Here is a 27,450-nt window from a genome sequence, read left to right as displayed (position 1 = left end):
CTACCTGCTATGTAAGCCATTCTAGCTAGCCTGAGTCAACGGGGGCAGGCTGAAAACCAGCGCTGGCAGCTTCTGAGCAAGCGCAGCATAAGCTGAGCCTGTTCCTTTTGCCACACAGTGCAAGGGACTGGCAAACGCATTTTTTATTAGTTTATTGATTATTTGTATTCTGTGTGCCTATCCTGTATCGTTCATGTTGGCAAATAAATCAATCTTAATCTTAATCTTAAAGTAACAAAATTTGGAGTTGAAATAAAAAATACAAAAAGACTCCAAAAACCAATCTTAATTTTAATATTCATCCTATTCGTAGTTCTTGTGAAATTCTCTCGGTCTCTCTCTCTCTCTTTATCGGTATTTTGATGCGTACTAGTATTGCGGCGTAGCAAGGTAGTTCATTGAAGAATTTGCAACGCAATAAACCCCAAAGGACGACCAACGCTTGAACAAACGTTGGCGATAGCCAGCGATGTATGAAATTGTCGGAGTATATCGACTCGATAATTATGTTGTCAAGCGACCGGGTGTACCTATTTAGGTATACGAGTATCTGTAGGTTCTTTTAGTTCTTTTATATCAGAAAAGTGCGTTAGGTCGATGACAACTTGGATTTTATGGGACGTCAGAGGTCCACGTGTTAATAGAGGTACTCAAGACCTATTTTAACCCCTGACGAAAAAAAGAGGGATGTTATAAGTTTGTAGCTAATATCTATCTGTCTGTCCGCCAGTCTGCCTGTCTGTGGCATCGTAGCTCTCAAACGGCTGGATAAATATTTATAAGTACATGTGATACTTGTCTTATCCGCTTGAGACATTTATTTGAATTATATTATTTAAATGCTTGTTTTTAAATATTAAAAATATATTTATGATATATACTGGTTTTTATTGCGAGAGTAAGCGAATCGGTAAACCCTAAATATTGTAAAGACGGTGAGTGCGATATACATGATACGCTTTGGCAATGAAATTTTGATCCTGTGCGTATAGTGCTAGTGACATGTTAAATTATACAATTTTGATTTATAATTGCATATTATGTTTATCATTTTAATTATTTAATTTGACATACATATTTATTTAACTCAGGATTATAATTTAATGTAATGGTTATAAAATGAAATGATTATTATGTATTGATTGTGATTTTAATTTAATTCTAACTTTCAATTGTATGAGTTTTTAAAAAAATGCCTATATATAGAAATTTATTATTATTATAAAACATCCTTTCAAACAGCTAAGAAAGCCGCCAACACCCCAATAAACATTCGGACCCCAATAATTTTCCTAACAAAACAATATGCTATTTCTATATATATATTATTTTGTTCTTGGCATTGCTTTGACCGCACAATTAAACACACCCTCCATCATGGTTCATTACAGTGACCCGAGATTCATAAAAACACGGAAAGTTACTTTATCCTGGTTCTGTTTCAATACGTACGATATAATAACATTATCTTACAATACGTAAGTATTCATAGCAACCAGTATTAGTAGTTAAAGGCTGACCAGAATTATAAAAAAAACCTTGCCATATTGCGGAAAACCAATATAACTAATTTCTTGCACTGGTAACAATAAATTCAAATGTCATCTGTCTATTGCTGTCAAAGTTTAACGTTGTTTGCGCGTCGTATTTTGAAGTGTTATTTTGTGTTTTAGATTATCCATAGCCTTGGAAGGAAAATAATTCACAACACAATGTATAAAAGTGAACTAAAAGAATTTCCTTGCTCACCCGCGACCTTACGATAGCATAAGCTTATGCAAAATATGCGTGTTCATGCAGTTCCTCCACCTCCACACTGTAAGAATTGTGTTTTTCTTTTTTTTAGTTCATTGATATGGACCTCCGCAAAGTAACGCCTGATTCAATAAATTATGTATAAAAGTATTTGCCATAGAAAAAGTCTGAAGGATTACAAAATATTCCTTTAAATAACATCACCGACACCGTTGTCAATATGACATGTAAGTGTAAAGAATGTTGCAATATAAAACGTAGAAGTGCTGCCCTCGCGTCAGGTTTTTAGGGTTCCGTACCTTGAAAGGAAAAAACGCAACCCTTATAGGATCACTTTGTTGTCCAATAAAAAAATTACAATAAAAAATAAATGAAAACTAAATTAAATTCATTAACCATCCCCTAGAAATGGTACCACAGCGTTTTATATACGGGCAGTCCCATCTGCTCGCGATCGTGTTATGTTATCATAAGATCGTTTTGTATTCATTTCAACTTGACTAGGTACGGTCAGCATCAAAATTACCTGGTTACTATTTTACTCTGTCGCATTACATTTGTCAATCTTGTATGGCGCTAAGTTCGTGGCTGTAGAACGACAAAGTACAAAAGTAACCAGTTACTTTTGATGCCTGTACGCGTTTCTGAAAAAAAGGTCTTGACAGACAGACAGACTTCGAAGTGGTCCTATAAAAATAAGGTTCATTTTTTTCTTTTTGTGTTTAGAAACCATAAAAAAATGTGGTAATGTTGCAAAATCACTGAATATTCTGTAATGTATGTATAACATTACTGCATGCTATGAATATAATATAACTGAAATTGCGTTGTTTTGAATCTGTTAATGGAAAAATAATTTTCGCGAACGAAGCGAAAAGCAATAACAAGTGTTTATTACGATATTCTTGGCACCAACCATCCATCATCTGCCGTTAGCCCAACTTGAGATACATTTATTTTTCATGAACCAGTAGCATCAATATGAGCAAACAAATTATCCAAAGGTATGATTTTTTACGTATGTAATTTATATGAGATCTATACATTACTAAACCAACAAAACAAAAGCGTACAAAGGCGAACTTATCCCTAAAAGGGATCTTTTCAAGCTAACCTAAACAGGAAAGGAAAACTTAAAGATAGGCGAACAGTAATTTATGCACAGTGAGAAGAAAGGAATAGGTATATAACATATAAATATTATTATGGTATACCTGTGTTTTCTGTTCAGCTTTTTATGTGTTGGTGTTCAATAAAAAGTTATTGTATACGTATTGCATTATATAAAATAGTTTTCATCTAATAAACAAATGGCTAAAGGTCGGCCGTCTACGTGTTCCCTACTCTAAACAACCCAAAAAACTAAACCCGAAATCCGATTTAGCGATCGATTCGTATCTCCGAACATCATTAGAGAGCAAAAAGAACAGAATCCTACTAATACTATACATGCGAAAGTTTAAGTCTGGGTACGTTTGTACGTCTTTGCCTAAACTCAGTACGGTCAGCATCAAAAAGTAGCTGGTTACTTTTTACTCTGTCACATTTTCACAGTTGTCAATCTTCTATAATTGACAACTGTGATAATGTGACAGAGTAAAAATGTAACCAGTATGTTACCAGCTACTGTTGCTGCTGACTGTACCTATGGGTTATAGGTACCTAGATTTTTGGTATACCACTTCTGTAGGCTACTTATTATTCCAATATTCCACGAAATCCATATAAAATCTCTAGAAACATGAAATGATGTAAATTCGGGAATTCCAATGGAAAATTAACGTCATCCGGACTTTCATTCTGATCTAATGGTTTACGTGAGCACCATTGCAAAAGGCTAGTTTAGTATAATTTAGTGCGAACTCCCGATTCGTAATCAGGTTTAGGAATTCAGGTCGAATGAACAGTACAACTGTATGTATAATCAAGTATCTGTTAGTCTAATACGGGCAGGAATTAATGGATTCATCCCGGGTATTATAGGTAGACGGACTTATAGATTTATCTAAAACTGCTCGTAGCTTGTCCCCGCAGTTGGGTAAATATTCAGCGTTTATGCGGCGTTTCTTTTCATTACCGTTTCAGCAAGTATTATTAAAACCAGCTTTCAAATAAAAAAAAACGCATTCAAATCGGTCCACCCGTTTAAGAGCTACGGTGCAGACAGAGACGCATAGCGGTCAAACTTATAACACCCCTCTTTTTGCGTCGGGGGTTACTAACTAAACACAATACCTAAAGCTAGCGTGAGAAAAATTGCGACTTGTCTTTCCGTTGTGGTAGTAAACATGGGTAGTAATGACGTGTAAGTTTAACCGACCGATCAAAACGCTCGAACATTAACCAGCTTCGCCCATCGACTTCCTTACGCATTAAAATATATAAAAAAAAGCTCGTTTTAAAGTCATTACCAATTGTCATTAATGTCCTGACCAAACTTACTTTGTTTTAACTTTACTACAAATCCTAATATATAAGTTTCCGTATGTCAAAAGGAAAAATCGGACCCTTTATAGTATCACTTTTTTGTCCGTCTGTCCGTTTGTTAAGGTCATTTTTCTCAGGAACGCGTGGAGGTTAAATATAATATCAAAGACACTTAGGACCAGTGAAAAAATAAAACTTCTTAGTCAACACAATAAAGTCATTAAAAATGCCAGGGTTTTAATGGAAAGCTTTGTGGAACGAACTCGGGTTTGGATCCATGACTATACTTGTGAGCCCATAGGTCTAAGTCTAGACTACCTAGGCTTTTATCTCTTACAAATGTAACAGCGTCTCCAATCTATTCAATATCCTCTCGCTATTGTTATTTCAAAGTCAAGTCAAGTTTGGGGTTCCATGAATAAATAAACATAGTTGTGATTCAACCAATGGTTAATGTGTTTGGCAGAGCCCAACCAAATCAATACTAGGTACGATAAAGTGATGAATGGTTGATCCTTGAAGCTTGTCAACAGTCTCTATGTTAATATTTACATATTAAATATAAGACTGACATAAAACAATATTTAGATGTGAATAATAGGTTTTCTATTCAAATAATAGTATATTTCTTGAAATAAATCCTTATATTATGTAGTAGGAACACAATGTGAAGGGTCCACGGAAAGAACATGCCTAGTAATTTTTTTTTTAAATTGAGATTTAAATCCCAAAATGTAGAGCTCACAAAGTACTACGACTTACCACTGAATTAAATAATCTGTAAACAATATAAAATCTATTTTTTTATATTTTAAATAAATGGTAACCATAGTTATTGTTCGTGAAGACTAACTTTCAAACCGCTATAACTCAAAAAGTTGCTTAGGTGACTATAGACACGTTCTTACCGTGGACCCTTCATGTAGCTTAGTTACAATGCTAATGAGATAATGGCAATTTAAACGATTTCGTCTTCAAAATTGTAATGTAGGTACGTGTAGCTAGCTACTTTAATAATTCTTGAGAAACATACTAAACAGGTTTTTTCTAGATAAAAACCTTATTGGAACAATGGCACTAAAAAATAATCATCATAATCCTAAATAAATCTGAAACTGTTTTTGATTTAATCTTTGTTAGTTTATCCGTCTCTCTCTCTCCTTCTCTCTCTGTTTGTGTGAGTGTGTGTGTGTGTGTGTGTGTGTGTGTGTGTGTGTGTTTTTTCTGTGTTTTTAATCTCCTTAATTAAATACTTATCTAGTTAATTTATGTCAACCAATACAGTTCTGCATATTGCTTGTTTATTATAATAAAATAACGTTTATTTGGTACTGCAAACACACACAATCAAGATTAACTATGATTACTATTTTTATGTTAGGAAATGTAAAGTGTTCCCGTAACTCAGACGCAGTCACGGGCAACAACTAGTTTTAATTTCGCTTCAACGCTAGCAAAAACAACTTTATTCAAGGTAGCTTTAAAAAAAACTTTTAAAATAAAGTTTAATACTTCAGGATCTAACTCGAAGGACCACTCGATTGGGATCAGTTCGTGCCGACCGGACAAGGTCGCTCAAAGTTTACCAAGAGGTATTAGCACGGAAATACCGTACTTATTTACTAACAAAGTTTGAGCGACATAATAAGTATGTAGTTAAATAGTTATGTTGTTCTTGTACACGATAGTTTAGATATTATTCAGATACCTTCATTCAAGGCTAAGATTTTGCTCTCAGAGGATTGACTAAATACGTTAAATTTAGAGACGGTAGACAGTTTGTAGTGTGGTTTGTAGTGGTGATAGATGAGTATGTGTGATTTGTTTGTGGTCTTACTGTGTGACAGGGGACGAGCTACATGAACACACATTTAATTTGTTGCATAGACGTAACTAAATATCGTAAAGTCGTTAACGAGCAAACTAATTGTTTTTAGTTAATTGTCATGGACCTCCGCGAAGTAAAGCAGCCTTCAATATATCATGCTTTAAAGCCGCTACATACGAGTACATTCGGAATTCCGTAAATACATCACATACATACATTTATTTCAATTCTGTACGCACTGGACACCATGCGGAATTTCGAATCAGAGAAAACTTCGGACGGAAAACTACTGGTTCTATGTGGTAGGTCCATAGATGTGGATTTATTGCGTTCAGAATTCCGATTCTAAATTCCGGAACGGAATTCCGAATGTATGTAGCGGCCCTTAGGGTGAAAAAAAAAACACAATTTAATAAATACTAACATTATTTTTATTCCCACTGGGTCCTCGTGAAAACAACGGTCAAGACTTCGCACTCTGAGAGGAGGCCTGTGCCTTGCAGTGGGACGTACTTATATAGCTCGAGATGGCTCATATCATCTAATATCCAACCCTACCAATTCCTTAAAGGGTCGGCAACGCACCTGTGATTCCCCTCGTGTTGCGGGTGTCCATGGGCGACGGTGGTGACCCGTCTGCTCGTTTGCCCCCTCGTTTTATAAAAAAAAAATATATGACTTTTTTATACGGTATATTACTTCCAAATGCTCCATTGGAGCTAGAATGAATTGCTCTGAGTCTGCAGAATCATTACACTCAGGAGTACGTACCTGTAATGAGGAAGAAACCTTTCAAGCGTATGTTAATTTAGAGTTGGAAAAAGTTATACCCTTGGGATCAAAATAATGCGCATTTTGAAAAGATTACTATGTGTAGGTTTTTGAATTGAATCACGTCTCTTATACTTACGTGGTGTAATTTCGTAACTGCAAGTTCCTTACCTTGCCCTCTCTTTCTTTGTCTGACTTTCTTTTCTGCCCATAATCATCATCCCAATCCATATTTGTCCCACTGTATGGCAGAGTGAGAAGGCTTGGGCCATAATTTCCATGCGGGCCCACTGCAAATTGGGGACTTCACATCACACACACCATTGAATGAAGTTTAATTAACATAGAAAGCTACTAACATTAGTCAATAAGTGATTATAGTCCGAATAAGTATTATTATTATTACTTCGCAGATTGCATGATTTTGCAGATAACTTGTGCAAGGTCCGCCCGGATTGCTACCACCATCTTGCTCGCTAATCCTGCCGTGAAGCAGCAGTGCTTGCACTGTTGTGTTTCGGCGTGGAGAGTAAGACAGCCGGAGAAATTACTTGCACTTGTGATATCCCATCTTAGACCTCTAGGTTGGCAACGCATCTGCAATCCCCTTGGTGTTGCAGGTGTCTATGGCCGGTGGTGATCTCTAACCATCAGGAGACTCACTTGCTCGTTTGCCATCAGTAGAATAAAAATAAAAAAAAAGATTTGCGTAGACTGACTTCTGGTTGAGTTCAAAACGCGTCAATGTTGTGTGGAGCTGAAGATGAAGGAGCTGCATGAACACACAATTGTTGCAAAGACCTAGCTACCATAAGGTCGCGGGTAAGCAAAGTAAAGTACTTCACAATATAAAAGCAACTGTAAAATTCTGTCTTCTTCTGCGAGGTGGAACAGCTCAGCAGCACTCGTGACTCCGGTCCACTCTCGTATGCTTCTTAACCAAGACTTTTTTCTTGGGCCAACACCGCTTTTACCAGCAACTGCCCATCGTAATAAGTTGCAGTAAGTTGTATTTCTCGGGACGGACAACATGTCCGAGGTAGGCAATCTTCCTGTGTTTGATGGTCTGCATGAGCTTGCGGTCCTGGCCTACTCGCCTTAAGAGTTCGACATTAGTGACTTTCTGAGTCCAGCTAATTGGAAGCATGCGCGGGTTTTCAAAAGCCTCCAAACGTTTCCTAAGGTCTTCCTTTATAGTATAGCATTATAGTATACCCTTCCTTTATAGTATAGTATTAACATTGAATAAGACGGTTCCTGCGATTGGAAATTCTGTAAATACAACGAAAACGTCAACGATTTTAGCCTTCAAAGTCGGCTTACCTACGTGTGATGTTTAGTGAATACGATTGATTCCAGCTTTCGCGCACGAAACCCTAGGCCCGTACGTATAAGCGTCAACTGTGCGTGATCCGGTCAAATTAAATGACCTACAAATTCGGTCCCAAAATTTCTTTGACGTTGGGTACACACGTGGTTCGACTGCCTAATGTTTTTGTAGCATTAGTGCCATATCACAGCGATAACATACGATCCAGCAGTGTTCCTGTCCAGCAGTGGTGTAGGGGTTATAGCACGCAGCACGGATTGCTGAGGACCTGGGTTCGATTCCCAGTGCTGGTCTCTTTTTCTGGTTTTTCTATGCATCCATGTCTCAGTTTGTATTTTCAACATACGATACGCAAATAAAGTGAAATTGAAGCTAGGTAGTAACTAAAGTAAGAAAGAAGGAAATAAGACATTTCACAAAGACACACAAATACAACAAAATTTTTAAAAAAATACACTAAACAGCAAACACGAATAAAATAAAAAATAAATACAAAAGTGAAAATACACGATTTTGTGTGACCACGCAGGTTTCCACACGATGTTTTTCTTCACCGTAAAGCTCGTGGTAAATTTCAAAGGCGCGAGCCGGGGTTTGTACCCACGATCCTCAATTATTGCCATGTAACCATACTAACATTATAAAAAGTATGTGTGTTTGTGTGTTTATATGTTTGTATGATTGTCCGTCTTTCACTTCGAAACGGAGCGACGGATCGACGTGATTTTTGGTGTAGAGTTATTTTATGGGACAGAGAGTGACATAGGCTACTTTTTATCCCGGAATAATGCACAGTTCCCGAGGGAACAGCGCGTGATATCCACGCGGGTGAAGACGCGGGCAAAAGCTAGTATTTATAATAAAAACGCGCGAAAAACGTTTCTCTTTGACCTATACCCTCTGTATAGTCAGTCTAACCATCTGTGGAACCATCGGAATGCACCCGCCCACTCAGGGACACCCGTCAGAATCCTCTCATAGAGGTAGATCAACATCATTTCATACGTGAGGACGACAACTCGCTCGTCGCATGCCATTAAAATCCCGTGGGAATTACACAAATATATTATCCTTATTCCTTCTCTTCATGTGTGTATGCGTGTTTTAGGTTTAGTATTGTATTGTAAAACTCTTTATTTAACATGAAACTACCGCGAGACTCACTCATATTAAATGATATTTTAATGTATAACGACCAGATGGCCTAGTGGTTAGGAACCTGACTACGAAGCTTGATGTCCCAGGTTCGATTCCCGTGTCGGGGCAGATATTTGTATGAAAAATACGAATGTTTGTTCTCGGGTCGTGGGTGTTTTATATGTATTTAAGTATGTCTATTTATATAATTATATTTATCCGTTGCTTAGTACCCATAACACAAGCTTTGCTAAGCTTACTTTGGGACTATAGGTCAATTGGTGTGAATTGTCCCGTGATTTTTATTTATTAATAACTCTCTTAAATCGAGTTTACCTCGACATGTTTCGGGCTAATTCGTAGCCCTTCTTCCTAGGAGCAACGCGACCTAAAACAACACCAACTCGGTTTCGTCGGGTAGTCACGCGAACAGAGCGGTGGCGCGCAGTGCGCGTGTTACGGCAGACGCCGAGTCGCGTTGCTCCTAGGAAGAAAGGGCTACGAATTAGCCCGAAACATGTTGAGCTAAGCTCGATTTAAGACGTAAGTTATCCGTTACGATATCATTTAACTCTATATTGTATATAAAACACATGAAATTTAACAGAAAACAGGCTAATAAGATGTACAAAGGCGAACTTATCCCTGAAAGGATCTCTTTCAGTTAACATGGTGACCCAGTTTAGTGACCGGGTAGCCGAGAGAACCTGTAAAGCTTGTTGTAACGGGTTCGATCCTGGTAATAAGAACCACGATGTAATTTTTGAGAATTTCGATGAGATTTTTTTTTTTTTTTTTCTCATAGGTATTACATACACTTGCTTACTGTACATATCCACTCGCCAAACTGATATTACAGTTTGTTGGCGAGAACGCGCTCGTTACAATTTAATTATATGTAACTACCTATTTTTGTTTAAACGTGCATCCAAATACAAAAACAAAATAAAAGTTACAACATATACATAGATGTGGATACTTTTGCAAAAATGTACCCTAAGGCAGTTTTTGCAAAAGAATCCTTTTGGGAGTATTTTTAACCTTCCTTATGCTACACTGGTTTCCTTCTCTTAGCCACTCAATCTTGTTAAATATTTTCGGAACTAGGAACTTATTTGTTCGTTTACCATAGTAATTTTTAGCACGTCTTTGCACATATTGTTTTAACCTAACACTTTTTGTATTATACTTGTTATTCTTAAGCGTCTTATAATCACTATCGAAGTAATTTTCTAAAGCTAATAATTTAAATTTAAATTTTTTGATCTACGAATTACGCCTCCGTAGCCGCGGGTAAAAAGTCCACTGACTATATAAAAGTGTTCTAAGATTCCTATACGTTTTAAAAAAAACAGTAAAATCTAACCGGAACTGCTATAATAAAGAAACCACAATCTACATTCTACAATACAAAATACAAAGCAAATATTTTTCATAGCACACCATAAATCAGTAGTTTTTTTTTATAAACAAAATGCAGGGTAGACAATGGCAGGTCTTATCGCCTAATAATAATAATAATAAATCCATTCCGGTATTTCGGGCAACTTGAATGCAATAAACACCCTACATAATCTATTGAATCAGGCGTTACTTTGCGGAGGTCCATATCAATGAACTAAAAGAATTTCCTTGCTCACCCGCGACCTTACGATAGCAATAGATAGGGTGAGCAAGGAAATTCTTTTAGTTCATTACCCTACATAATCAATAATATTTAAAACTACTTAACTAGTATTACTTAGTTAGTATTATTTTCTATTCGATGCTCTCAGAACTTTCTCCTTACCGTGCCTCTATCTAACTCCAAATTCTATGTAAATTCTTATACTGTCCAGGCTATTCGGTTGTGGAACTCCTTACCAATTGACTTACGACGCGCAAAATCTTTGTCACTATTTAAATCTATGATCTGTCATCTTGTAATTATTAGCTTTATGATAATTTATTTATTTACTTGTTGCTGTTTATCTCACTGCCTATATTTATTTTAGACGTATATTATATGTACGATATAATTATGTATGTATTCGTAGATGTATTTCGGTTACGTTTAAATTTTCTGATCTACTTTTGATGCACCACCTGTTGTAAACTAGTCCTTCCTTCTTCCTGTAAAAAAGGTTGCCTGGAAGAGATCGCTCTCAAGCGATAAGGCCGCCTATTGCTCACCTTGTCATTTTTCTCTGTTTATCTGTTTTCTGTATCGCTTACTATGTCTGGTGTACAATAAAGAGTCTTTGTATTGTATTGTATTAGGTGACAAAACGAAGGTAATAGAGTTATAGTACTAATAGGGTACTCCATGACTCCACAGGTTTTCGAAATGATGAGCACGTATCGTGTTAATCGCACGTCGCTGTCCACGCCCGCGCAATAAACTCAATATCCGCCTACTGACACGGATGTCCTGTAGAAAGCTACGAATATATCTACTTCAGGAGAAATTAAAGATAAAGAGACTTTTGCAGACTAATTTTAAACTCTATTTAATGTGGCTTACATACAGTAAAATCATAATTGATCTATAGTGGCTTATCGGTCGTCGTATATCTGGATCAAAGCGTTTAAGAGCGAAAACGCTATCATTACATTCGATCGTTACGATATATACTAATAATGTATTGTAACTTATATAAAAATATGTAATGAATAACCATATTTTTATATGAGTTACAACATAACATGTTACAATACAATATAATATGGACAGGTACCTATAACAAAAGTTGAACGTATGTAGCACCTCCTAGTTCAAATCGATAGTTTTATAGAGACACTAGTCAGTGAGTAAATGAACATACATAATTTCCCTAATAAGAAAAAGATCATAAACACAAATATAAGTTTTATATTTTGTATAGAATTTCATGAAAAATCAAATTAATAAGACATAATCACACGAAACTATAGTTGCTAAAATAAAACAAAAGAATAAAATTGCTGACTTTAAAAAAAATAAGTATAGCCCTTGATGCAGTTCTAAGGTAAAAAAAAAGGACGAGAAAAGTTTGAAACACGAATCTGGTGACGCTATAGCTTTGTTTCCGTAACCTGATAAAGTTAAACAAACTTGGTGTGGAAAGTCACGTACAGCTCCAAACTCTAATATTTACATTGGAAACGACGAGACAGAGAAAACAGAATATCGAATTAGAAATGAAACAGTATTCACGTTTGAGGGCGCTGACAAAGATATTGTATCTGTTATATTAAAAACAAAGGGCATTCTTGAGTCATGCTTGGCGAGCTATGGAAATGAAACGGAAAAGAAAAGTTGCAGAAGTAATAAACAAGCACTAAGAAATGCTGTCTCGGAGTTGACTTTTATTGTTCATAAAGAGAACGAGGAAGTTCTAGTTGAACATTTAGATGTCAATAAAAAAGGCCCTAAGAGTTCCAAGTAAGAACACTAAATTAACAGTGTTGACATTCAACAGATTTGGCATAAGGACGCCATTACAACACGTAATGCTAATTTTCGCGTCGATGAATAATTACAACAATCTCTACTACTACACAGTAATTGATTGAAGTGAATAAAGACTGCCAAATTAAATAAGTACTTATCAAAATTTCAAGAAACTAAAAAAGCTTTGTCTAGCAGTGAAAAAAAAATACGGGAAGAGCTATAAAATAAGTCTAATTACACAAAGTGCAAAGCATTATAAATTGACTCTTTCTTTTTCGCTTACATTTTTAAGCAAAATTATTAAATAAGGCAGACATTATACCATAAAAAAATCCAAATATTAACAATCAATAACAAGCAAGCCAAAGAATATTTTTCTAGATACTTACGCGTGGAAACTTGGCGGTGTAACAACCCGTAACTTTGTTGCCGGCTTAATTAAGGTACGCCGCCGGGAGTCAATTTTGTATTATTAAACTTTAAGTCTGTGTCTGGATAGAATGTCTAAGTCTGTATCTACGTAATAACTTAGGTATACAGCTCGGGCACTAACAATGAATAATAAAGCAAATACATGCGTAGAGACTTTTGATTACCTTGCATCTTTCTCATATTCATAATGATCTCTGCTGGGACGTATGAACGTGTTTTTATGAAGAGAGAGAATAATTAAAAATTTCTTTATTCACATTAAAAATGACTCTTACGGTAAATATTTAAAAAAGATTCCATGAAACCGCACCCTAAAAACACTCCGGGAAAGCAGTACACCATTCCCAAGACATTAATGAATAAAGGGCAGGAAAAACAGACATGTCGCAGGGAAAGTAAAGTAAAAAATGAAAATGGCAAGCTGAAGAATATATTGCTCTCTGTGAGAAGACTTTTAGCTAAAAAATAATTCGTAATAACTTCTTGTTTTTAAGTCGGATACAAAATTCAATTTTAAGTTGCTCAAAAAGAAACTATGCACTCTAAATTCAAAGTTGACAATATAATTTCTAAGCCATCCATGAAATATAGGGTCCACTGGCGATATGTTTAGAACAAACTATTTTCTGCAGTGGTTGCAGAGTGGTGCAGAACTAAATCACGCGCCCACCGCTATATATTGTTTTACGCCCCATCGCACGCGTTTTGTTCGCAAGTTGTTCCTACAAGTACTTCTTGTATTTCGATTCCTTGCGTTTAAAATAGGAACACTTTTCTTTTATATAAGTGGATGGCGGGAAATAAGTAGGAGGACATAAATATTGGAGAATGAAAAGACCACAATTAAAACAATAAATAACTGCATTTTTTTGCTGTTTAGAAATTCAGATTAAGAGGTTGCTGCCAGACCTTATTTTTAATATTAAAAGTAACAAAGCAAGCTGAAAGTATTCAATGTTTATTTTTTTATTTATTATTTAATGTTTATTATGCAAATTAACTCTTTAATTCTCTTCAAAGTGGCTGACAACGTCTTTGCTTAGTATGGTTTAGTATAGTATATTTTGCAGTATTTACATATTTTCCATCCGGTTTTGGAATCCCCGTAGTCAATTACAGCTTCTAACTGCGTTAACATAAAAATTATGTTTTGTTCCTAGAACAAAAATTCATAAGAAAAGGTTACAGCATCTTTCGACTGTCTTCTTTTTAAGTTTAATTTTTTCTCCTATAGCTAAAATTGCATTATTTTTAAACTATATAAAGATAAGGTTTATTTTCACATAAAACTGACCCGGGATCAAACCCTATTTCACCTAATTAAGAGTACAGGAGAGGCAAGGGAGTATCTCACTGATTTAGTAACAGCTTATTCACTCTTGTCTTGAAAAACTTTAGGCTTTAGGCCTTCTTAAAGTCAAAAATCACGTGAAGTGTACTTGACGTAAACAAATCATTAAATTTTAATGACTTTTACGTTATTTGATCTTCCTATTTTGGAGCACCCTCTCAGCGCGGAACCGTCGGCTGCCATCACATGAATAGTAAATGAGGCTGTGTATTTAGATTAAACTGTCATACCCTCGTTAGATATTAAGCCGAATTACTAAATGATTTTGTGATCTATCAACCGTAAATCAAGAAGCAGCATTATCAATATATTATAATATTATTTTTTTCTTTAACTTGTCTGACCCGGATGAAATTAATATGGAACCTACCTGGACCTAACTTTTCATAAAGAAATAAAACTACGACTATTTGACCCCAATTTCATTGACTAATGAAGAATTTAAACGCAAATTGTTCTAAAGAACACATAAATAAATGCTATAAATTGTGATGCCGTTGTCAAAATTTACCAAACAACCTATTTTCAGTATAAACAATAATATAAGTATGTGAATATGTGAATGTGAATTTCACTACCAGATTATTGTATCATCACAATCATTATGATTCTCACCTTACATAAAGTACCTATGTACGAGAAATGCCAAATACAGAGTTCTCCAGCTTATTATCCAGGGGAAGATTGCCGGAAAGAATAGCGTGGGCAGGAAAAGACACTCGTGGCTGAAGAATTTACGAGACGGGTTCAACGGCCTCCAAAATCAGCATCGCCATGATGTTGTCCAAACTCCGATAGGAGAGGAATGGGAAGAAGAAGAAAGTATGCCACATTTTAGCTCAATTGCATGTTACAAATTAAAATGAAAGCTAGTGATCAAAAATGTACTCTATTTCTAATAGTATAGCACATATTATACCTTTTAAGCGAGCAAGCTTCATTTTAAACCACATCTTTTGCCATCAGGGGTAAATTTAATCAGTCGAAAGCCTACTACGTAGGTATAAAAATATTTTTTTGGTAAAAATTTCATTTTTAATACTTACAAGCTTTTTTCGCTGACTGTTCATCACCCAAACTACATTTGACTACCGAATTTCAAGTTGATGTCATTAACCGTTGAAGAGTTCTGTCCTGCGGAGACGATCCTGGCTGGACTACCAAGATGTCACTACCAGATTATTGTATTGTCACGCTATTTACAGAAGTACACCAAATTTCAAGTCAATCCAACTACCGGAAGTTGGTCGAATTTAACTTGCAAGATTTGATTACAGACAGACACAGATAAACAGACAGAGAGATAGACAAACAGACATACAACGGGACAGCTGAAACTAAATAAACTTGTAAAATCCGTGATGTTACACAGTGATTCTAACTATTGCCGCAACTCTTGTTTCTTCACGTACAGTCACCAGCATTAATGTCTGCCACAGCGGAGCGTGCAAAAATATCTGACACGTCCTTCCGGCCCTAGAAATAGAGTCGTATCAGTTATTTATGCACGCTTTTTGTGTCAGATATTGGTGCTGGTGACTGTACAACAAGAATATGCCCAGCACATATATCTCAAACTCGTTTGTTCTACAGAGTGGCATTAAAATGTCTGTTGTACACTCGAGGTGCGTGACCCTTTTTCTGATTACGAAACATCCATTTATATTGCATGAAATTTGATGTCGTAAAACTGTACTGTTTTACCTTATGTTTTCTGTAAATGTTCCTAACAGTCAGGGTAAATAATGCAAACTGTTTTGAAAATAATTCGCAATATTTGAGCAGATGTTTGGGTAACTTTTACTGAACACCTTTGTAAGGAGTTTCAAAATATTTTGTCGATCACAGTTAATAGTTATTTATGTGGCTGGTGCATAATGCCTAATTATGTATAGCCACATACATAACTATCTACATGCATATCATAAGTTTTCTATAATATGTTCAGATATGGCCTGTATTTTGACTTTGACTTTGACTTTGACTGACTTTGACTGACTTTGACTTTGACTTTGACTTTGACTTTGACTTTGACTGACTTTGACTTTGACTGACTTTGACTTTGACTTTGACTGGCTTTGACTGACTTGACTTTGACTTTGACTTTGAATAATAATAATTATCTACATGCATGTCATAAGTTTTCTACAATATGTACAGATATGAATTGTTAAAAAAAGTATTACCGATACTTTAATGTAAACATTAAGGGGCTGTTTCACCATCCATTGATTAGCGTTAACCGACGGTTAAATGTGATGCCGTCTCCTTCTATTCGAACAAAACAAATAGAGACGGCATCACACCTAACCGCCAGTTAACGCTAATCAGTGGATGGTGAAACAGCCCCTAAGATGCACTGTACTTTAATGTGAACATTAAGATGCACCCGCAGATACCAGGTTTCTTAATAAAGGCCATTTGATAGTCGTTTCTGTACATATAATAGGGAAGTTATGATATGCAGATAAAAAGCTTTAAAGGTGTGTTCAGTCCAAACTTATGAAATAACCTGCGGAAATATATCAATATTTCAGAATAATGTTGAAACACCTTCAGCTATTTGAAATAAAAATAGTACACACTTAATACATATATCCCAAGCCGTTAAAAGAAAATAGAAGAAAAGGTTTTTGCTGCTTATTTATTGCAGGAAAAAATATTACGCGCGAAAAATTAATATGTTTCCATATTTAATTCGTACTTACATTATAACCTTTCGTCTGATGCTACTTAATGAAAGTTCCTTGGGTTATTTTAGCAACCCAATTTTAGCAATTCAAATTTTAGTTGGTTCAACGGACAATTACGACGGATAATATTCATAAATTTGTGGAGTTTAATAACACTCTAGTAATAAAATGTGAAGTATCTTCTTCAGCTTGTTTTTATGAGGGAATTCATTGCTATCCACGGGCTATGAATAATTAAAAATACCAGACTTCAAACGTGTGCCAACGGAATGTTCTTATGATCGATATCTTATGTTTTTGGGAACCGAAACGTTATGAAACTTGGAAGTAGAAAGTTCCTTGAGGAATAATACAAACTAGTTCTTATTCGAGAAAAAGGAAATTTCCTGTGAGACTTCATCATCTGCCAGAAGACTACTGTTGAACAAAGGCTACCCTTAGAATGCCACAATGAATGAAAATAAGCGACCTACCTCCACCAGTTGCCTGCAACTCTTGCAATATCGTCAGTCCACCCCTAGTTCACCATAATGAAAGGATTGACAACGCCGCTAGACAGCGATGAACGAATCCTAGTCAGATGAAGTCGCAGGTAACAGTTTGTATGAAAATAAAGTACTATTTGACGTTTAAATAAAGTACTATTCGCGTCATAAAGACTGTTCAAGAGTAAGTAACAAAAGAAAGACGATCAATATTATAAATATTGTAGCGCTACAAAAATGATTTACCTTTTTTAAGATCTGTTATTGCCGTACCTAACCTTGAATCTGTAAACTCTCTTAATAATTTTATAGGTCAATTTAATGCCCTTACTTAACGGTCTTAAAGTCAGCATTTATCGACTCACCCCCATAGATTATTGGATGAATGCCAGTGAAAATTGGCACGAAAATAATTCCAACTTTTCACAACTGAAAACCTCACTCCTTGCCTTCACATACTTATTACATTGATTTTGTTTTAAACTAACCTAACCTTAAAATTTTCATTTTTAATACAAGATTTTTTTGCTGACTGTTCTTTTTGTTGACTGTACTTGCATTGTCACCCAAACTACATTTGCATACCAAATTTCAAGTTGATGCTATTAAACGTTGAAGAGTTCCGTCTTGCGGAAACGATCCTGGCTGGACTACCAGGATGTCACTACTAGATTCTCAAATTGTCACGTGATTTACATAAGTATGCCAGATTTCAAGTCAATCCGACTACTGAAAGTTGGTCGAGTTTAACTTGCAAGATTTGACTACTGACAGACAGACTGACACGACGGGACAGGTGAAACTAAATAAAAGCTTGTAAAAAGACACGAATTGCGTACAGAACCTAGTTATTACAGAATATTACTAGGCATATATATTTTTTTTTAATAGCCTATATAGTGTCCCACTGCTGGGCAAAGGCCTCCCCTTTCTCCTTCCACTCGTCTCTGGCTTCGGCAAAATGTTGCCAGTCCGGCTGGAATCGCTCCAAATCGTCCCGCCACCTTCTTTTAGGCCTACCTCTGCTCCGGTGCCCGTCGCTTGGAACCCAATCAGTGGTGATTTTGGCCCAACGATCCGGATGCATCCGGCAGACATGTCCTGCCCAGTCCCACTTGAGTTTGGCGGTTTTCGTCCCCACATCAACAATTCGGGTTTTTGAGCGCAGTTCAGTGTTCCTTATTTTATCGGCTCTTCGAACACCTAGGATACTGCATAATAATATTAAGAGCAATAAAAAAACATCTGATTATAACCAACTTCTGAATAAATAACTTAATAAAATTAACTTTTAAGTCTCACATAAAAAGTTACCACTTATAACATGTTTTCTTACACCACTTCAGCTTGAATTCATCAACTGTATATTAAAATATTTCTTGAATCTGGCGTCTCTTTGTTGTGCAAAATTTATCTAAATATTCGTAAGTCTCGTAATATTGTTACATTACTCTCGCCTTCTTACGGTGAATATTGGGAACCTGTTGTGAAATTTATAAAAGAAGTCTTCTTTTACCGGAGTACAAACAAAGGGGAATTTGTAAGAATTAGGGGTTGAGATTAACTTTTCGTACGATGCACTATCATTGTAGATTTTTTTTTTGGTTGGATGTGCTTTAATATTATACCTAACTATACTCTTTGACAAATACTCTCAAGTACACCCAGTTTAAAAGCAAACTTGTCGTCGTTGTGTAAATTTAAAGATACGTCGTAGTCAAAATGTTTACTGAATACTTAGAAAACTGTTAAGCCAAATTTCTAGTTGATTAAATAGTTGCTAGCATTAAGCATCTTAAAGTGCTGAACTAGAATAGAGCATGACAGTAAACATTATATTTTATTTATTCCTCTTAATGGCGGCCATAAGGCTTGGGCCAATGTCAGTTAAATTTAAGTTATATATATTTATTTTATTCACGTGATTATAGTTTTTGCAACTTGATAGCAAAATTCCAGAAACCACGCGGAGACAACTTGCGCATCAAAAAATTTTTTGTGATCACTGTTCACTGTTAAGGTTAATCGCCGCATAAAACACTATCAAAATTATACTTCAACTAGCCAAAGAAGCAGAAATACCAAAATTAGATATCGTCTACATCCACCATGTTCGAATACTACAAATCGAAAGCCGACAGTTAACATGTGACTGAGTGTTTTAGTAGTAATCAAATAAATCCCAGTATAGTATCATTAAATGACCGTGTGCTCTGTTAACAAGATTTTATTGAACACTTTATCTTGGCTATAAAAATAAAACAAATCTTACAAGTGCACCTGATTATTTAAAACTACGGCAACGTTTCTATGATAAAATGATGGCATTAAAAAAACTTGTATGAAAACGAAAGACAATTTTCCCTGAAGAATTTTAACACAAATGACTATCCATGCGCGACAAAATTATAATAGCCTCATCAGTGTGCGGGAGATCTGACAATGCCCCAATCATCGTTTAGGCGGAATTCATCCGGAACATGTCTGTGTAGATTGGAGGCTTGTGCGGCACACAAAGAATAAGCCTATATTATTCAGCTTTCGCGTTTGATGTCAGTGCTTTTTTGCAGTATAGAATATTTTATACAGCGTGGTTTCGTCAACGTGGTCAATGGATTCTGAATTGAGATAACATTCAAGAAATTTGTAATTAAAGCTAAAACGTCATATCGAAAATACAGACTGAGACATGGATGCACAGAAAAACCAGAAAAAGAGACCAGCACTGGGAATCAAACCCAGGTCCTCAGCATTCCGACCATAACCAATCATAATTTGATTGCTTAGTAGCAACATCTCTTGTCTGGGTGAGCGGTTGGTTCCGAAAGAGTGTGACGTTTGTCGACGCCATATAGATGTCGCTAGTGCTGCTGCTTAAGTAGCAAAGTAGAAATAAGCAACCTGAGATATGTATGCATAGGAAAAATTCGTGTCTAGATTCCTGTCCAGCAGTGGTGTAGGGGTTATAGCACGCAGCACGGAATGCTGAGGACCTGGGTTCGATTCCCAGTGCTGGTATCTTTTTCTGGTTTTTCTGTGCATCCATGTCTCAGTTTGTATTTTTGATATGGTTTCACGGGATACCCGTAAAAGTAACAAATTAATTTGGAGTTGAAATAAAAAATATAAATAGACTCCAAAAAAAAACCAATCTAAAACGTCATATTATGTTAAAAATTCTAAAGTGATTCGTTATATCTCTAGTTAATTGCATTTCGTAAAAAGCCAGTCAGGACTTTCAATTAGCGTATTAAAAAAGTGTTTTTTTGTATTGTGTCATTTTTGTTTTCTACAAGTAGGATAATTTGAACTCACAACACTTTATAGTAGTTTCTACTAGTATTCTAGCTCTGTAACTACTTGTGCAAAGAGTGGCTGTTTTAAAAGACTTCATGGGGGGTTAAGTCTAAGCAATGTCACTAATTATCGTTTTCCATGGAGGACATCAAACGAAGGTTAATGCTTATGAAACGACATTACCTGCTTTAATCACACCAGTTTCTTAGTAAAGACTGGCACGAAAACCAAGGACCCACTTCAACTTAGGAACAAATAAAACTAAAAAGCTGTCTAAATACGATTTGACCTGAAAACGAAGACTTCAGTAACACGGTTTAATTGGCATTTCATTAGGATTTTCATTCTGAAAAACTCGTTTCCTTTATGGGTTATATAGTATAGACCACACAATATAAAGAAAATTTCAAGAATTCACTTTATTATTAATGATGAATCTAAACGTTTGTCAAATATGTTTGTTTCTTTTTTGTGTACAATGAAGGTTTTATACTCGTTTGCGTACATGTATTCAGACCCTATTTTTTAATAAAACAGCCCTATATCCACACAGTCACCATACAGCGGGGCATAACAAAATTCTGACACCTTTTTGGCACCAAACTGTAAAAATAGCAAAAAGGATAATTTTACTTCACTTTTTTCTGATTTTCTCACTATATTTCATCTAAATATAATAATCATTATGAATAACAGTGCAATTTTCCAGGATAAACACTATCATAATAAAATGTCTTTTCGACATTGAATGTACCTATACTCGTATCCAAACTACCTTTCATCAAGATGCATTGTATACTCTAAGCGTGCAAACGTAACAAACAGACAAACATTCTTAATATTATTTATGATATTTATTAACATTTGAAATATTAGTTAGGATACTATTAATATTAAGTATCGATAGTATTAAAATACACTGAGCGGCAAAAAATCTGGCCCTCAAATGTATGCAAAATCGGTAATTTTGTATGAAGGGTGGGCCAAATTTTGTGCCGCTGAGTATATTAATATCGACAAACAATAAATACTTCAATTAAAGAATATTGATGATGACTAATTTTCAATTCAAAACATAAAAGTGGAATACACAAACGAAGACGTTTGACGTGACTATAATACAATACTCCCATAGATCTTATATCAAATACAGCTCTGGTATATAACAATATTTTGGCAGTTTTATATTTGACTTGAACAATCCCACTCAAAGCACTCCCAGTAGCAAATAGTAACCCAATCCAAATCACGATTGTTTCAGGAAAGCAAACAACAGTAGTGTATCCAACCACTCACTATACTATGGGTGTGTTCGAGCTAATGTTTTAAGCGCGGCACGGAAATAAACGTTAGTCGTGCCAATGCGTTTTTTTTTAAGTTTGGCGCACTGCTGTTTCGTGATGGAATTTATTTGAACTTACGAAATATGAGAAATATTAAATTGCACTTAAATATTAGCAATTCCATTCATTGTGTACTGATGTCACAAATAAATGTCATAGCATAATTAATACTAGCTGAAAAAATGCTATAGATGTTTATGAATGGTGCGACCACTTTACATATCTTAATACTTAATTATATAATGAGTATGCTTGTTTGTTTCTTATAATTTCATGCTTGTATTACTCAAATTTGTATGAAGATACTTTGAAACCCCGAGAATAAAATAGGTATTGGGCAGGAAAATGCATAGTTCCCGCGGACGCGGGATAAACGAATTCGCAGACGAAGTCACCGGCAACAGCTAGTTTTAAGTATAAAACTAGTTTAGTTTTGAAAACGCTCTCATAAATATTTATCTTAATAAATACTGTTCATTGACTTTTATACTTTATATTATCACGAAAGTAATGGCTGAAATATAAATCTCAGAGTTGTTAGTCACGTAGCATTAACTTTTGATGACCAAAACAGACGGTCTAATTTGAAATCTTTATTAAAACGTTTCTTGTTTATAAGAATAAGAATGTATTAGTGAATACAGTTGGAGCAGCGTTTTTGAGCACATTTTATTCAGAAACATCTGAATCAAGGAAGAAAACATAGATTTTTTCCTTATAATAAAAAAACCGGCCAAGAGCGTGTCGGACATGCCCAAAATAGGGTTCCGTAGCCATTCCGAAAAAATTAAGTAATATTTTTCTAAGGATTTCGTATTTTGTACGGAATCTTTGTCAATCAATGTCAAGTGTCCCATGATATATTACTATTAAAATCTTTCAAGTTTAGGTATATTTCATACCTTAGGCCGCTATTTACTCTTAAACTACTAATAATTCTCAAGCAAACTTAGCCGTTATAGTATTTCTTGTAAGTTACGGTAGTAAGTATATCAAACTTACAATCCTGATTTTTTTTTAAATTTTTCCATCCACCGGTTTAGATTTTAGACGGGGAGTGCGGGACACTCGATTTTAATGAAAATTTGCACTTTAAAGTTGAAAATTTCGCAAACAAATCACTGAATCGAACAATCGTCTTAGTAAACCCTATGGTTTTAAAAGACCTATCCAACGGTACCCCACACAATTGGGTTGGATGAGAAAAAAATAACACCCACACTAAACTTTACTATGGGAGGTACCCAAAAAAAAATTATTTTTGAATTTTTTACTATACCATTTTATCGGCATAGTTTACATAATATCCGTGCAAAATTACAGCTTTCTAGCACTGATAGTCTCTGAGCAAAGCCGCGGATGGACGGACAGACAGACAGACAGACAGACATGGCGAAACTATAAGGGTTCCGTATTTGCCATTTTGGCTCCGGAACCCTAAAAAGCAGATTTCTTCTTTGAGATGGCGACAATAAATGCAAAAGCATTAGTGACCAGTAAGTAGCTATTTAAATTTCAATTAAAATGTATCATACAGGAGTGTTATTCGCATAAGTTACTAATTTATGATTCGCCATTTCCCACTCCCCACAAGCAGAGATTTTGAGAATAGCGCTTAGGTTATTGTTGGCCAGTATATAGGGTGACGCTGGTTAGGAAATTTATTTACTAAGGTCTTTACCCACTATGATTACATACATACATACATACATGTGGGATCGTTTGAAGGTAAACAAACTTTTAAAACAAAAAGTAAAAAAGTTTATTAAAAAATTTAAACGGAATACGTTAAATAGCAAAATAAAACAGAAAACACATGCAGCAACTAGGCTCACCCGATCGTAACTCACACTCTTTTACTCATTCGCTCGTCTCATTCACTCCACATTAGTCTTCAGTCATTCGGTCGCTCGTTTACATCAAATCATTCTAACATAAATCCACCCTCATTCCCACATACATACCATGACCGAAATAGGAATGTATCGTATCAGATCTTGGTTTAGGCGGTTTACCTATAAATATCAGTTGGCTAATATCCGACTGAAGATAACTATGGTTAGTTTATGTTAGGCTTGATACTGAAAAACGCCAAAATAACAAACATCTGATAGTATCTTTCAACCTCGACATTATTTATTTATTTGACAGTAAAACAATTACAGCAATACAGTTAAAAAGCCAACGCACTGTTAAATTCAAACAAAACACAAAAAGAAACAACACAAAAAAAGCATACAAAAAAAACTAATTAGGGATTGGTGAACGTCGTCTTTGTCGCTACCCTAAAAGGACCGCCGAATATAGCCAATTGATAGCCGAATTATAGATAAGATCGATGGATACAGTTTTATACATTGAACAAAATCATTGAATGAATCTTCATTATATTAATGGCCAAATTTAATCTGCGGCTTCGCATGCCTAATCCATTAGATGTGGCAGTTGAATTGAAATCCCGGGTTTATATTAAAATCCCATGGGAAATCCTCATAATTATAACGTGGATTTCATTATAATTTGCAAGTAAGACATCCGCGCTAAATTTCATGTCTCTAATCCTAGTTTTCAAGATTTCAACATTATATTCCGATCCCTTGATAATACGAGTATCGGTACAAAACGTAGCCTCTATATGATTCCAGACAGTTATCTACAACACAAATTTCATCCAAATCCATCGAGCCGTTTTAGTGTGAAGGAGAAACAAATATACACATAGGTACACACACACACTCACAAACTTTCGCATTATTATAATAGTAGTAGAATTGAAAGCCACTCTTTTAACGTTCATATAATTTATAAAGAAGAAGAATAAAAGCAAAAACTCACCGTCGTTAAAAAGATCCGAACACCAAGAAGGATCCTTTTATGTTGGTACGTCGGCAACTCAATGAGATATCGTACAGGCAAAGAAATTGAATCGCATATCTGGTAAGTATCACTTACGTTTTTTCTATGAAATTAAATGATGAAATTATGAAACATGATAAGTGCTTGAGCTAAAGAAAATCCACCCTAATACACTTTTTAATTTCTTGAACTGTACGGTCAAAACACGACCGTGAATTAGAAGCTTAAAAACTACAATGGATTCAAATTCATTTGCTTACTGAGATGCATAAATAGAATGACAAAGGATATTCAATCAACAGACGTTTCCTGGCGTGGTTTGTTCATAGCTTATCCACGCCCACGTCATGTTATGTTAAATCATTATTAACGTGCATCACAATCATAGTAGGTACCTACATACTGTGCTAATCAGTACCATTGCGCCATTTTTGACCCAACACCGCAGTACAGGAAACGTAGCACGTTGGAACAACTAAAATTAAGACATACTATAGTTTTCTTACTTTTAAGACAACATTGTGTGCCCTTACAGGGCGTCATGGTCTAACTTTTATATTCTGTAACACCTTAATTGCTATGTACATGACTTAACAATGGAAATAAATAAATAAATAAATAAATAAATAAAAATAAGTACCTAGTTTACAGCAATTAATAAAAAATAAAATAAAATTCATTTATTTCAAGTACAGACTCACATGCGATACAAAAAAACACAAAATAAAATAAAATAATAATAATAACACACACTAACTAACATAAAATCACAGTCGACACAGTATAGTACAGTAATGACATCAAGGTATAAAATTTGTGAACGCAGCACTAAAATTAATGGTAATGATAGTACTTAATAAATTGTTTTTAGTTTTTCCAGACGGAATTAGGTGTACAGACGATCGACAAAACCGTAAAAATAGGTCAGATTTACGCCAGACTGTCTGGATTTGTCTATGCCGCATATTTGTCAAGAATTTCGACTAGTTTCAAATACTAAATGTACCTTTCCCTATAACTGCGTCATTTTGTAACTTATTTTTGCCTTTATGTAAAGTACTTACCTACATGCTATTCTTAGAATACGTGGTGTAAAATACAATCGTGCTTGAAGCTCATTCTTTATACCCTAGAGAAACAAAGGAGCAAAAAGAGCGTGTAATGTTTCTAGATTCGTAACTGCGTCGCGCGTCATTTCAAAACTTAGTTTTAAAACTTCGAAGTTGAATTTAAAACCTTAAATACAGTAGTAACGGAACCATTTAATCATCTAGTAGCAGCAACAAAGCTAATATTAAACTCACCGAATCATTCCGAAGCACAAAGAGGTTCTAAACACCGAACTAACCAGGCTTATGCCACGCGGTATCGAACCTTATGCCCTTTTGCCACATGTGTTAAAATCTCCACAGCTTTGACACTAGATAATTTGCACTTAGCACTTTTTGATTGTGGGTCGCATTTTTTTATAGTTTCTGTTTGGCGGTGGGCACGGGCGCGGCCTGGTAGCTATGCCCGCGGACTAGGGTTGCTGAAAAATAGGGATGGGATTATACGGCACGAGGAGTGTGGAAAACTGTTGTCGATAAAACGTAATAAGAAAGCACGGTCGAACAAACTGATTCATTTACCAGAAGCCTTGACATTTGGAATCACTATCGTTTTCACCACTTCTTTCTGACATACGGTGTATGATGAGAGCAAAAAGAGATGATGCATACAAACGCAAGAGCTAGGGCGTTAGATTACAACTACAGGGTGGAACTTTTCCATAATATTTTTTGCTATGATTTTTGCATTGCCTGAGAAGAAAAATCACTATGATAATACCTCTAAAAAAAATGAATTAAGCAAATCGGACTACTCTGTAAAAAGTTAGGCGTGGTCATACATTAAAAAAAGCGTCGACTTAAGAACCTCATCCGTTTTCTTCGTCGGTTAAAAACGTTCTACGTCGGATCAAAATTCAAAGTGTTCGATGCTTTGCTACTAAGTGAAAAATCTACGACAATGTTGCCACTGAAATAAAATGTGTGTACAATAGTACATTCCTTTTTTTTTAAACTCACGATAGAATATTCTTTTTATTAGTAATTTTGATTCAATAATTTAAAGAAGTAATTTTGTTTACTTACTTTTACATAAATACTGGACGCCTGAGTAAAAACTTAATTATTTCGTAATTTTTGGTTGAAAAACTGATATTGTGCTTGTATTTCTTCAGGTATTCGTAACATTTGGTGCAATAATTTACAATTAAGATAAAATGAAAATAATATTTGATTTCATTTTTTACATACATTTAGCTAATCAACAAAACTGCAGAGTAATAG

The 27,450-nt window shown here is 35.3% G+C and overlaps 1 protein-coding gene across 5 annotated transcripts in view; it reads right to left on the bottom strand.

Annotated features, from left to right (window-relative positions):
* LOC141427280 (uncharacterized) overlaps positions 1-26,634 on the bottom strand; it is a 62,141-nt gene extending 35,507 nt beyond the window's left edge. For 4 of the 5 annotated variants that reach the window (XR_012451315.1, XM_074086568.1, XM_074086570.1 and 1 more), the window contains exon 1: positions 26,422-26,634. The gene's annotated coding sequence lies outside the window, so the exon portion shown is untranslated. Of the gene's footprint in view, positions 1-25,096; positions 25,334-26,421 lie in introns of those variants that run through there. The other variant, XM_074086569.1, reaches the window with a different exon arrangement.
* Positions 26,635-27,450: the final 816 nt, after the last annotated feature.

This window comes from Choristoneura fumiferana, chromosome 4 (assembly GCF_025370935.1).
Source record: "Choristoneura fumiferana chromosome 4, NRCan_CFum_1, whole genome shotgun sequence".
Lineage (NCBI taxonomy): Eukaryota > Metazoa > Arthropoda > Insecta > Lepidoptera > Tortricidae > Choristoneura > Choristoneura fumiferana.
Note: the sequence above shows the minus strand (reverse complement) of the source record. Positions and strands in the feature narration are given on the sequence as shown.